Here is a 14,628-nt window from a genome sequence, read left to right as displayed (position 1 = left end):
GAACCAGTACTATTTGTAGGATAGTGTAAGGTGATTTTAGATTTCTGTTGCTTAGCTAATAACCATAAACTGAAAAAAATTGACCGAATTTAAGTTCCTAATAAACAACAAATTTCATAAATTTTTGCAAGTGGGATCATCGCGGATATGCCTCCTACTAAATGTGAAAGGTTTCATCGCTATCGGTACATTCCCTGCAACATAAACGCCCGAAGATATAAATGAAGTATTACGTATTTTGCGATAAAAGTCGTTAGGAATAATGAAAAAGTACAAAAATTTTGTTGCAGGACCAATTAGAAGATATACTCTACAAAATGTAAAATTTTCGATCCGACTGGTCCATCCGTCTCGCGGTAATCGGTGAAAAATGTAAATCAAGCATTACGTTCTTGCAAAAAAATCGTTAGCAATGAAAAAATGCAAAATGCCTTTCTGACGGGACCAAGTGGGAGATATACTCTACAAGATGCAAGAAGTTTCGTTCCGATTGGTCTATCCGTCTCGGAGTAATCGGCGAACGTACATAAAAAAAAAGAAATATACACATCGAATTGAGTATCCTCCTCCTTTTCGAAGTCGGATAAAAACTGTTCTTTGTTGATTATATTATATTATATTATAAGGAATATATATTAAAGTAAAGAAACGAAAAACGCACTCGCATGGTTTGCTTGGCGAAAGCAACTGCGTCACACCATAATGCAATAGCACCACTAGAGAGGAAACATAAAAGGTGGGCCAATAGATGGCCTTACATTAGATAATAGGGTATATAGATGTACCATCCCACCCAGGGAGCATCCCCAAGGCAGGAATGTCAAGGGGAAGGCCGACCACGGCGGAGGCGAGGAAACGGACCGGCCTTCTAGGTGTGCAAAAGGGGAGTCAACGTACCCTGATGCACACCCTGAAGGCCGGTATCAGGGGTAGAAGAGGGATGGGCCCCGGCAAGGGCCCCCCTCACAAGTAGGTGCAATGGGCCCCGGCGGGGAACATAACGCACCTACTTCGACCAAGCGAGACTGGACCACATCTGACACCAACAAGGTGCCAGACGGTACCAGATCCTCGCAGATCAATTTGCAACATTGCAAGGCGGCAACGGACATTCTCCTGTGCCGCCTAACGATGGGGCAGACAGATATAGCCCTCATACAAGTACCTTGGATCCACAAGGAACGTGTAGGAGGGCTAAACACGGGGTGCGGCTCACGCTACTATGATGCCACATCCACAAGGCCAAGGGCCTGTATCTTCGTCAAGAAGGAGATAGCGGCCCTGAAACTTGATGATTTCTGTACAGCTGATCTTTCAGCGGTTAAGGTTAAACTTAACCTCGGGGGGAATACGTCAGAGCTGGTGGTATGCTCGGCGTACCTGCCGTACGACTTTGAGGACCCTCCACCTACGAGGGAACTCAGGGCCCTGATAGAACACTGTGCTGTCAATGGTCTGCACCTGGTGATCGGTTGCGATGCCAGTTCGCACCACACCGTATGGGGCAGTACAAACACCAAAGGTAGAGGCACAGCACTGCTGGAGTCCCTCGCCACCACGGGGTTGGAAATCCTTAACATAGGCTCCTCCCCCATCTTTGTTACCTCCCGCAGATAGGAGGTGATTGATCTGACCCTGGGCTCCGCCAAGGTGACACAGGTCATTAAACAGTGGCAGGTACGGGACGAGAGCACACTTTCGGACCACCGCTTTATCACTTTCGAACTAACAGGCGACAGGAAGGGCGGCACAGATGAGGCTTACAGAAACCCAAAGGCCACCAACTGGGCACTCTATAGAGAGGGCCTGGAAGGGAGGCTGAAGGGGAACTGTCAGCGCCCCAGGACCGTAGGCGAAATTGAGCAAGAGGTGGAGCATCTGAGCTCCGCCATTACTCAAGCCTACGAGGCTGCCTGCCCGGCCAGAATCAGAAACAGTAGCAAAAGGGTCCCCTGGTTGAACAAGAAATTGGACCAAGCCAGGAAGGACACCTGCAAACTACTGAATAAAGCCATGAAGGCCAACACGGAGCTAGCTTGGGACAACTGCAAAAAGTCCCAGCAAGCCTACAAAAAGTTAATAAGAACCAGCAAGAGGACAGCCTGGAAGACCTTCTGCAAAGAAACCGAGGCACTACCTGTAGTTGCCAGGTTAAGGAAGGTCTTCACGATAGGACCCTCACCGAGGTTGGATCGTCTTAGACTCCCAAACGGAAGCCTGACGAATAACCACAAAGAAACACTAGAACACCTTATTCAAACACATTTCCCAGGCTCAGTAGCAGAGGATCGCGAGCGGCGCCGTAGCGATACCGCACGCACCGATCCTGTTCCAGCGGACTGGGAAATAGCTGAAAAGGTGATAAACACGGACAGGGTGAGGTGGGCCATCGGCTTCTTCAAAAGATTCAAGAGCCCAGGCACTGACGGGATCTTCCCAGCACCCCTTCAGGAGGGTGGAGAGTACCTGTACAGGCGCCTGGGCCAGATCTTCAAATCCTGCCTAGCGAAGGGCTATGTACCCAAAGCCTGGAGATACTCCAAGGTAGTGTTCATCCCGAAACCAGGGAAGGACAACTATGACCTTGCCAAGTCGTACAGACCCGTCAGCCTCACCTCTTTCTTGCTTAAATCGCTGGAGAGGCTGGTTGGTAGGTACATCAGAGATGAGGTACTGGTTAGCAAACCGCTGCACCCCTCTCAACACGCCTACCAAAACGGCAAATCCACCGAGACGGCACTTCACAACCTGGTAGGTTCTATCGAAGGTACACTGTCGAACGGTGAATCTGCTCTCTGCATCTTCCTCGACATCGAGGGGGCGTTTGACAACACCCCTCACGATGCCATACAGGAAGCCGCGACGAGATGCAATATTAAGGACTCCGTCGTAAGATGGATCCACAATATGCTGACGAACAGAACAGTCACAACAAGCCTGGGAGAGCAGACGGTGAGGGCCGACGTCGCGAGGGGCTGCCCGCAGGGTGGAGTCCTGTCCCCCCTGTTGTGCACCCTCGTGGTTGACGAACTCATACGTATACTCACCACAGAAGACTTTGTGGTCCAGGGTTATGCCGACCACCTTACGATCACGGTCAGAGGCAGACACCCGCTGGATCTAGCGAGGAGGTTGCAACAGGCTATCACACTCGTGGAATCTTGGTGTCGATCACACTTGCTCTCGGTAAATCCGAGCAAAACGGAGTTGGTCCTATTTACAAAGAGAAGACGCTTTTACTTTAAGGCTCCTCATCTTTTTGGGACGCAACTACAACTCACAGATGAGGTAAAATATCTTGGTATAACACTAGATAAAAAACTCACCTGGAAGAACCATGTGAACAAGCAGACCCAGAAAACAATTAGCACCTACTGGGCCTGCCGCAGAATGTTTGGCCCCACATGGGGACTCAAATCAAGGATGGTCAGGTGGATATACCAGGCCATCCTTGAACCTACCATAACATACGTCTCGATTGTGTGGTGGACCTCTATGAAGAGGGGAGCACACAGAAGGACAATAGAAAAAATATACCGAATAGCGTTACTGGGGATAACAGGTGCGCTCCCCACCACGCCCACTATGGCAATGGGTGCGCTGCTCGATATCAAGCCACCCCATCTAGTAGTGATGGCAACGGCTTGGAGAGCGGCCACCCGCCTGCATCAAGCTGAAGAATGGTACCCGGCGAGCGGTGGGCACACCGAGATCTTAAGAGATCGGTGATCAGAGCTAATTCTGACCCACGGTGGAGACCGCTGCAAGACGGAGTACCTCTTCAGACGGGAATATGACTTAATCATCCCAGATAAGAAGAAATGGCTAGAAGTGCCTAACGGCATCCTGACTCCGGGGGGACTGGTCTGGTTCACAGACGGCTCCAAGACCGGATCTGGCACCGGAGCCGGGGTAGCGGGGGAGAGCCCAAGGGTCGAAATGACCCATAAGCTGTGCTACCAGGTTACGGTCTTCCAAGCAGAAGTGTTTGCCATCTGGGCCTGCGCCAAATACAATTTGGAAAGGGCCCACTCAGGAAAACACATCTATACCTGCAGTGACAGCCTGGCCGCGCTAAGAGCCCTCCACAAAGTGGAAATTGGGTCGAAGCTAGTCAGGGACTGTGCACTGACTTTGAGACAGCTATCTCTGAACAACAGAGTTAAGCTGCTATGGGTACCAGGTCATGCTGGTATCCCAGGCAATGAGAGGGCTAACGAACTGGCACGACTGGGTGCGATAAGCTCCCAGCCATGCCATGAGTACCCCATTGGCGTCTCAACCTGTGCGTTGAAAGGCCTGGCTAAGGACTGGTTAAACCAGGAATTCACCAGGCTCTGGCATAACGCTAACGGTATGAGACACACGAGGGCCCTACTTGAGGGACCGTCACAAAAGCTGGGGGACACTTTAACCCACCTGGACAGGGCGCAACTGCGCATGCTCGTGGGCCTAGTGACAGGACACTGGTACACGAGGAAACACCTCGCACGCTTGGGACTCATAGAGGAATCGACATGCCCGAGGTGTGAGGAGGAGGACGAAACACCTCTCCACGCACTTCTAAGATGCAGGGAACTAAGGGCCCTAAGAGGAGCAATCCTGGGGACCTTGGAACCCTTATCATTAAGCATTTCGGCTGACCTGGTGCTGGCGCTTCTAAATTTTGCAACAGAAGCCCAGCTGCCAAGGCACAGCCAGTAAGGAGGCTGCCTAGCGGCCCGGGTACAATGGTCCCCAAGGACTGAGTGCCCGGCTAGCCTCAACTAATAATAATAATAATATAGATGTACCCACTCAGCACGCCTACTTACATCTATATTCTTGAAAAACATTTTACATTTATCATTCATTCGCATATTCCTTAACGTTTAACATCTCTCTGAAATTGACGAACTTTACCCTGCTTAGTACTTTTGTAAATATGTTAGCAATATTACCCTCAGATTCAATTTTGACAACGTCGATTTTTCCATTTACATAGTTTTCGTTCACAAAATGGTAATGGACCTCAATGTGTTTTGAATTTTTCGTGAAGTCTCCATTTTTCGCAATAATCAAAGCACTAGAGTTATCCTCGTATATGTTCACAGGTTTCAGTAGATTTACATTGAATGTCTTAAGAATTTCACGCACGCAGTTTACTTCTGTCACCGCTTCAGACAATGCTACATACTCAGCGAAGGTGGATGACTTTGTTACGGAATTTTGTTTACGTGTGTTACGTTGCGCGTGCGACGGCGCAACGTAAAAAGGATAAATAAAAAAAAGGAAAAGAGGTTGCTGTTTCAACTAGAAGATTGAAAGGCAATTCCCTATACCTTTTACCCTATTCTGAGCGCGATGGTTGGTATCGCTGCCACCAGTCTCGAGCGGGTTAACGCTCTCGACAAATTAAAAGACGAAAGACAATTATTAAGATGTTAGAGTTTAGAATTTAACTTTTTAATCTTTCGTTTGGGTTCGTTCAGCGCTTTAGGTCCCGTACGGGTCCCTCCTTGAATCTGTATGTAATGGTAGGCGTGTATAACTAAAAGAAATGTGTTTGGTGTGTTTGAAATAAATTTGAAACTGGTTAACTGGTAAAACTGATTTAATTACGAATAAGAACCAAGAATGTGAAATTAACAGAATTAGTAATCAAGAATTAACGGATTTTAGAAAGTCAAAAATTGAAGATGTTTAAATTTTGAAACTCGTTATTGAATAATACCAGTTTATAAATATCGATTAACAAGGGTAAAGATGATTTATAAAAGTAACAAAAACATAATGAAATGCACGCTCTGAGATTACACTTGAAGATTTACGCATTTATAACGATCGCGGGAGATGATTGTTGCGATCCCGTCTTCCCTTGTATTAATTTGAAATTTGGCGTATTTCCGCCGTGAGGATACACCCTAGCCAGAGATATTCTCGGCACCCTCGAAAGGGCAGGACTAAGGTGCCCCCTTTGATAGAATATAAAATGAATTGTGAAAAACGGAATCGTAACACAAGTTTAGTTGTACGTATTTATCGATACCTCAAACGTTGGAACGATCTGACCGGAGGAATTCTCGGAACCCAAGAAGGGCTGGACAGATCGCCCGTTTTGCCAATAAATAGTCGTCGTGTTCAAAAATGGTAAACGGATCGACTTACCGAAACGCTGTTTAATACAATGCAAGATAATAAATTCACTTGTAGAGATCTCTATGTTCGCTGGATATTCTGGAACACCAAAGAACGGTAAGGATTGTGAACACTGCACTTGTCGCGGCGATAATGAATTAAACGAAACGAGTACGTCGACGAGAGACAAACGAGTACGACGGAAAAGTATATATATTGAGTTACGCGGAATGAAGCTAATACGAAATCCTACGCGAGCAAACGATTTAAAATAAGAAAGAAAAGATAGAAATTTAGGGAGAAGGAAGGTTTAACGTGCGCGTCTGTGAGTCCTTGTTAAGATTCCGACGATTTCTACTCGCACGGCACTCTGCCTCGCTACGCGGAGGACTTTACCGCAGAGGAAAACTGTCGCGATTTCCGAACAACTTTGTCTCTCGGACACACGGGCTCAAGATCACGTACCTCGACGATTGATCGATCAAGAGTGTCGAAATTGGCGCGAGATCGACGGGCGAAGGGCCCGTCGCGCGATCATCGTCCTTGGAGGGGACGGATTGACGAATCGTGGCACGTGCTCGGAAGTGTCGCGTGCCCGGTGATTGGCTAAGACGCGCAAGCTAGACGAAGATTCTTCATCCCCTTTCTTTGGTGTTTCTTTTTCTTTCTACTACGTCGCCATGATAGTTTCAACGGTTTTCTAGAAACTACGCAGTATTTCCTTTAAATGTATTATTGCTAATTTACAGCTATTGATTTAATTTGAATATCCAAATGTTGAACTGTTAAATGATACTATTAATTTGACTAATGATCTTGAAATCGAGATATATAATTTAACAATTGAAACCGTTATCCATTTATTTTCCCTTAGCAGGATCAGAATTATTTATCTTTCCTGATTTTATAATAAGATCTTATCAGCGTAAAAGCGGACGATGCATTTACGATGATCGCAATGCCGATTATGCATTCATTTACAATCTTTCGCATAATTATTTCGGTGGAATTGACATTTCGTTAGCAATGAATTTAAACATTTCTACCAGAACATTCCTTTGTTCAAAATTCGTCGTTGTCGCTAGGTAGTTCTTAGAATTTCGAATACAATAATGTTTATTGCTTCGAACGACCCTTGATTTTCGAACGGCGGTCGAACGTTCGCGACGTTAGGCTTTGTAAGGGTTCTCATTTATTTTAGTTTCGTCGTTTAAATTCATATTCATCCATCCATTCTTTTCACACTATCATTCGGTCAGGTAATAATGATCCTGATCGGACCGGCTGACGCTTTGTGCAAATGAGAGGGAAAGAGTTTCCTTGACAAAGAAGTTATTACGGTTTTCCCGTTTCTACGCAGTTACCAAGGGAAATTCCCGGAATGCGAAGCACTGGATAACTGCGTTGCGCTGGTGTTGTGCTAACGGCTCTCTCTCTCTCTTACGAGCTAACGCGAGTTTTTGTGCGTTGCCCGATTGTAAACTGTCTTGTATATCTATGGTTGGCGACGATAGCTTCAAGGAGGGTCACGTAAACTATTGTAAAGAAGGAAACAGAAATGACCTTTCCTCGTGTACCTCGCATGAGAAATTCTCGGAACCCAAGGGCTTGACAAGATACACGATTCTAGGGTAGAATAGAATAAAGAAGAGAAAGCAATAGAAGAAGTCAAAAATAGAAAAGAATTAAACTCAAACTCTTCCTTGTACACCCCTGCATGAGAAATCCTCGGAACCTCGAAAGGCTTGTCAAGTATGTACAAGGTAGAGAAGGAATGAAAAGATTGGCGGAAAAGTGAAACACCCACCTCACGACCCTTACATGAGAAATCCTCGGAACCCCAAAGGGCTTGATAAGGGACGCAAGGCGGATAAATTCCAAAATTTCCGCCGGGGCGTAACACGTGATCGCCAAATTATCGCATTTCCAAATAATCGCACAACTAAACCCGAAGTAGATTTTCGGTCTACAGTATCGCCGCCCCAATCTGCATCAACGAAACAATCCACAACGTCGACATTATAATCTCGATGGTATGTTATACTTTGGTCCCTTGTTTTATATAGATATTTAAGTATTCTCATCGCATATTTAAAATGTGTTTCATCGTAGCAGTTCTGAAATCTACTTAGATAGTTGACACTGAACGCAACATCAGGCCTTGTACCAGAACTTATATATAGGAGAGCACCTATCAGATTGCAATATTTTACATTTGCATCTGGAACTTCTGCCGGTTTTAGCTTTAAATTTACCTCCATAGGAGTGCTGTACAGTTTTGCGTTTTCAGTGTTGTATTTACCAGCCAAGGATTCTATATACTTTCTTTGGCTCAAAGTCATCACATTTTCGGTTTCATATTTATACTCTATGTCTATACCGATATAATTCTTAACTCTACCCTTTCATTTGAAACTTATTAGATAATTTTAAGTTAACATTACGGATTTTCTCTTTATCTCTACTACAAATCAATAAATCGTCAACAAAAAGTAATATATATACAGGCTTGTCTCTATCATTATTGACATACAAACAGTAATCACAATTACTTCTCAGAAAACCTAGTTCGTTTATATAGCTATTGAAACATTCGTACCAACACCTAGGACTTTCTTTCAAACCATATAGAGACTTATGTAACTTATAAACCTTATTACTACCATCTGTATAGCCTATTGGCTGTTTCACATACACTTCAGAGTTTAATTTTCCATTTAGGAAAGAAGTCTCAACATCCATCTGTTCGATGGTTAGACTATTTTGACAACAATAAGGTAATAATAGTTTTAGTATTTGCAGTTTTACCACAGGTGAGTAACTATTTTCAATTAATTCCTCTTGTTGATATCCCCTTACCACCAATCTTGCTTTAAAGGTATCATCTGTCTTCCTTTTATATATCCATTTTACATCTAGAATGTTCTTATCATCCGGTCTGGTCACTAATGTCCGGATTTTATTCCTTTCCAAACTATCCAATTCACGATTCATTGCAGTTTTCCAGCTGCCAGCCTCGTTACTAGCCATTGTTTCCTCATATGTATCTGGAACAATTGTATCACAATAATTTACATTAATGGACTGATAGACATATGGATCGCCATAACGAAGAGGAGGTTGTTTCATTCTGGTGGATTTTCTTAATGTTTCTTCTTCAGACCCGTCTTCCATTTTGTTTTTGCCATCTTGCTCAAGTGACTCTGAAGGTTCTTTGTCTAGTTCTTCTTTTTGATCTGTATCACTTTCTTGACTCGTTTCAGTATCTTTTACCTCATCATCTTTGAAACCAATACATTTCATATCTTCCTCTATTATATCAACATGTTTGGCTATTATTACTTTATTATTAATTAGGATCCTATAACCAACTTCTGTGTAGCCTAGTAAAATACCTAATTCTGCTTTCTTGTCCCATTTGGATTTTGTTTTCTCTTCTGGAATTCTAACAAATACTCTGCTCCCGTACATACGTAAGTTTTTAACACTCGGTTTTTCACCAAAAAATATTTCGTAAGGGGTTTTCCTTTCTAGCGTGTTAGCTAGAGTCCTGTTCTTAAGATAGGCAGCAGCCTTTACGACCTCTGGCCAGAATCTCCTATTGATTCTAGCATCTGCCAACAAACACCTAGCTGTTTCCATAATTGATCTGTTAAATCTTTCTGCTGTCCCGTTCAGTTCATGCACATATGGAGGACAGGCACTAATACAAATCCCCTTGCTTTGTGCAAAACGATAAATCTTAGAGTTTATATATTCCTTGCCATTATCGCATTTTAATTTCTTGATCATTTTACCAGTTAAGTTTTGTACCTCATTTACATATTCCTCAAAGCATTCATAAACTTGGTCCTTAGTTTTGATACAATATACTTTCGCCAATTTGCTATATTCATCAATGAATGAAAGAAAATATTTTTCCCCACAGTTGCCAGCTGTTGCATGTGGCCCATTTAAATCAGAGTGAACGACTGCTAATATTTCTTTTGCTTCGGCTCTGTCGTTGTTGAAGGGTAGATTATGCATCTTGTTCTGAATACAGATAGCATACTTCATCTGATCTGATTCTAATTCTTTTGGTATTCCAATTAACAACTCGTTTTTACATAGAACATTTAAATAGTTAAAATTTACATGCCCCAGGATGCGATGCCATTTTTCCTTTTGAGTTAGTGTGCCTTTTTTGTTGATATTTGATGCATTGGCACATATTTTGTTATGTTTGATATCAACGAAAGTTGTCATTTTGTAAAGACTCCCTTCCTTTTTGGGTATTGCTACTAGCACATTTGTTTTATTGTAGATTTTTTATATGTCTCCTAGTGAGACAATTTTATTTTCATTTGTTACTTTGGCATAGCTAATTAAATTTTGTCTCATGTCTTTTACATAAAATACATTTGGTAACGTTACTTTAAACCTTTTATTATATACTGAAAATATTGTGGTTATACATCCGACTTTTGTAGCCTGAAGTATTCGACCATCACTAAACTTTACTTGAGTAGGTTTCTTTAAAGTAGTAAATTTGTCGAAATATGCGTCGTTATTTATAATATGGTCGGTACATCCACTATCCAACAGCCAGTTAATTTGATTTGTATCGTTTAAATTTGCATCGTTGACTATTGACGCTTTCACTTCAATGCTAAAGCAACTTCCTTCACGCGGTTCCGTACTCTGATGATTTCCGCGTCCTCCGCGATAGTTTCTTCTCTTATTAAATTGGTATCCTCTGTTTTGATAATTTTGATATTTACCGCGTACATTTCGATAATAACCACGTTTATAATGTCCTCGATGAATACTTGCATTTAAATGGCGGCAATTTTTACGTACATGACCGAAATTTCCACAATTAAAACACGTCGGCTGTTTTTTGCTACTGATATTTACCGAATCTGCTGCAAATACATTCGATTTTGCACCATTTTCCTCGTTTGACTCAGTTTCAGTTTTCTCCTCAATTATTTTCATCTTTATTTTCCCATTTAAATAATCGACTGTTCTGTCTCTTTCCGGTAGGACATCGATAAGATCACCAATATGGCTGTACGAGCTGGATAATGTTTTCAGCATGTAATTCAACTTCTCGTGTTCTGTACTTCTGGCACCGGCAGCTTTCAGTTCATTTACAGCTTATTCAAATTCATCAAAAAAGATCGTTACGTCTGTATAATTTTTCAATTTAATTCGTTCAAGGTTGTTTCTACACACAATTTGCAATGCTGTCGATTCTTGGAGATACATCTCATCAAATTTCTTAATTATATCACAAGCCATATCCAAATCGCCCACGTATTCTAACTGCTTATTAGTAATAGCACTACATATATAATTTATCGCCTTTATGTCCATGTCTTCCCACTCCTTCTGCTTATCAGTTTCCATTATTCTTCTTTCTACTACAACTTTGCAATTTTTGTAATGTAGAAGTTTTAGAATTCGTTTTTTCCAATTATTATAGTCTGACCCATCGAAGACTGGGATCGCAATATCATCACTTTTCACGTAGGCCATTTTGGACAGTTAATAGGACACAATTTTTTCGATTTACGTACTATTTAACTTATAACTAATAACTTGTATCTCAAAACAAAAAAACTTTATAATCACGTTTAGCTACCATGTTAAATGAAGATAAAACTGTTCTTTGTTGATTATATTATATTATATTATAAGTAATACATATTAAAGTAAAGAAACGAAAAACGCACTCGCATGGTTTGCTTGGCGACAGCAACTGCGTCACACCATAATGCAGTAGCACTACTAGAGAGGAAACATAAAAGGTGGGCCAATAGATGGCCTTACATTAGATAATAGAGTATACAGATGTACCCACTCAACAAATCCGACGCTTGGCGAATTCTGTTTCGCAATGATGGAAAAAGCCGCCATCGAAGGATCAAAACGCGACGGCGCTATGAACGCTTGGCCGCCACAAGTCAGTTATCCCTGTGGTAACTTTTCTGACACCTCTTGCTGAAAACTCTTCAAGCCAAAAGGATCGATAGGCCCTGCTTTCGCAGTCTTTATGCGTACTGAACATCGAGATCAAGCCAGCTTTTGCCCTTTTGCTCTACGTGAGGTTTCTGTCCTCGCTGAGTTGGCCTTAGGACACTTGCGTTATTCTTTGACAGATGTACAACCCCAGTCAAACTCCTGGCCTGGCAGTGTCCTCGAATTGGATCACGCCGGAGTATTATCGGCGATCGGCGCAAGGCCTCACACCGCTCTTGTACGCTTGGTTCTAGAAGTCCGTGACAACCGGGTCGAAACCACGGTGCACGCGCTCCGCCTAACCGAGTAAGTAAAGAAACTATGAAAGTAGTGGCATTTCATCGGCGATATAAAATCTCCCACTTATGCTACACCTCTCATGTCTCCTTACAATGCCAGACTAGAGTCAAGCTCGACAGGGTCTTCTTTCCCCGATAATTTTTCCAAGCACGTTCCCATGGCAGTGGTTTCGCTAGAAAATAGATAGGGACAGAAGGGAATCTCGTTAATCCATTAGCGCGTCACTAATTAGATGTCGAGGCATTTGACTATATAATATTTTATTAACACAAACATATTATCTATGATTCCGCATAGAGACGGTTACAATAATAGTAGAAGTACGAAATAGGAAAAATAGAACAAGTCTATAGAAAATAACATAGTCTTACAGTAATAATAATAGTCCGCATATAGAAGAAGTAAACTAAAAAGATCTTTCTGCGGTTAAAATAGAGAAGAAAAAAAAATGAATATAGAACAAAAAGGCAAGAGACGCAGACATATGAAAGAAGAAGATACCAAAGAAAAATAACGTACTATCCCCTTTTTAGTCCCATTCTTGAACGCGTAACGTAGTGACCCTTCCTGTGAGCCTTCCCGACCGTTGAGATTTCCCTTCCCCCAACAATCCTCCTCGCGCACTCCCTCGCGAAGCATTGTACGGACGTGCAGGAAGTGCCACGAGTCCCATCCCCTGAAAATACCCCGATCCTACCCCTTTTCCCTCACTTTTAGATTGCCACAGTGAGTGGCTGGCGCCCAACGAATTTTGTGTGTTGCGAATAAAATATACAGTGACCCCGGCGAAAAGAGGGTCATAAATGGCGCCTAACGTGGGGCAGGAAAAGCCAAGGTCTAAAAACTCTCGCGTTCGAGGAATTCCTATTTATGACCCTCGGCTCGCGGGGGTCACTCTATATTTTATTCGCAATACACAAAATTCGTTGGGCGCCAGCCACTCGCTGTGGCAATCTAAAAGGGAGGGAAAAGGGGTAGAATCGGGGTCTTTACAGGGGATGGGACTCGTGGCACTAACTGGACGTTCGTACAATACTTCGCGGAGGAGTGCGCGAGGAGGACTGTTGGGGGAAGGGAAATCTCAAGGGTCGAGAAGGCTCACAGGAAGGTTCACTACGTTATGCATTCAAGAATGGGATTAAAAAGGGACAAATGGGAAGGACAAGGGTTTGTACGAAATCGCGGAGTACCGTCCGCGAACAAAGAGTACCCGGGCGCAGAAATGCACGGCCGGAGAAGATATCGTTGCCGAATTCGCGGGACAATATTATACCGGGACACGCCACACGCACCCACACCGTACACCCCGCAAGTCGTTCTCTATAATTAATGATTGTTATCTAAACGCTAAGCGCCAATTGACGGCTCATCGTCGCCACTGCAACGACGAGGCCGTCGCAGGGAATTTTGGAGAGGGGATTGGCCGGTGATCGGGATCGGTAGGGCTGACGGCTTCGGCGATACTGGCTACGGGCTGAGGATCCTTGGGCTCGACGGTAGATGATCCCACGGTGTCCTTTTGTGGGGGGCTGAAGGGTCGTTGTCGGCCTCGGGACGGGGTCCTACGGGGGTTGGGGTTGCAGCATCGTTGTCCAGTCCTTCCGTCACCCTTACCGGCCTGATACCCGTGAGTGGGAGAAAGGGATAGGGGTTAGGAGAGGGGTATTAAGGGAAAATCTGGATTATTGTAACAGGGGGGCACTCGTGCCACCTTGTTACACTATATTAGCACATTATTTATCTTAACACTAAATATTAAGTAATCCTGTATTCCTTTACATGTTCTTAGGTCAGTATAACAATCATTTCTACGGTTACATTATTATTAGGTATATGTAAAATTATTAACTATAGCTCTATATCTTATATCAACAGTCAGGATACAGACTTATTAATTGATCATGCTTTCTGTTACAGGTTCTCTACTCGGATTTGCCTCATCTTCAGCGAGTGCCCATTTCTCCAGTAGGTATAAACGATTAATTATAATTCCATACTCTAATAATTGATTGTTCATGTTAACTTTCACAGGTTTTTAGGCCAGATTAAGGTAGTAAATTAATTACAAATCTATCTTCAATAGCTACGATCTTTCCAGGTAAGAATAGGTTTGTTATTTATAAGACAATATCTTAATCGTTGATCAATCATGTTTTCTGTTACAGGTTCCCAACTCGGATTAGCCCCCTCTTCATCAATTATAATCTT

This window comes from Osmia bicornis, unplaced genomic scaffold (genome assembly GCF_907164935.1).
Source record: "Osmia bicornis bicornis unplaced genomic scaffold, iOsmBic2.1, whole genome shotgun sequence".
Lineage (NCBI taxonomy): Eukaryota > Metazoa > Arthropoda > Insecta > Hymenoptera > Megachilidae > Osmia > Osmia bicornis.
The sequence above is the reverse complement of the archived record's forward strand: the minus strand, read 5'-3'. Positions refer to the sequence as shown.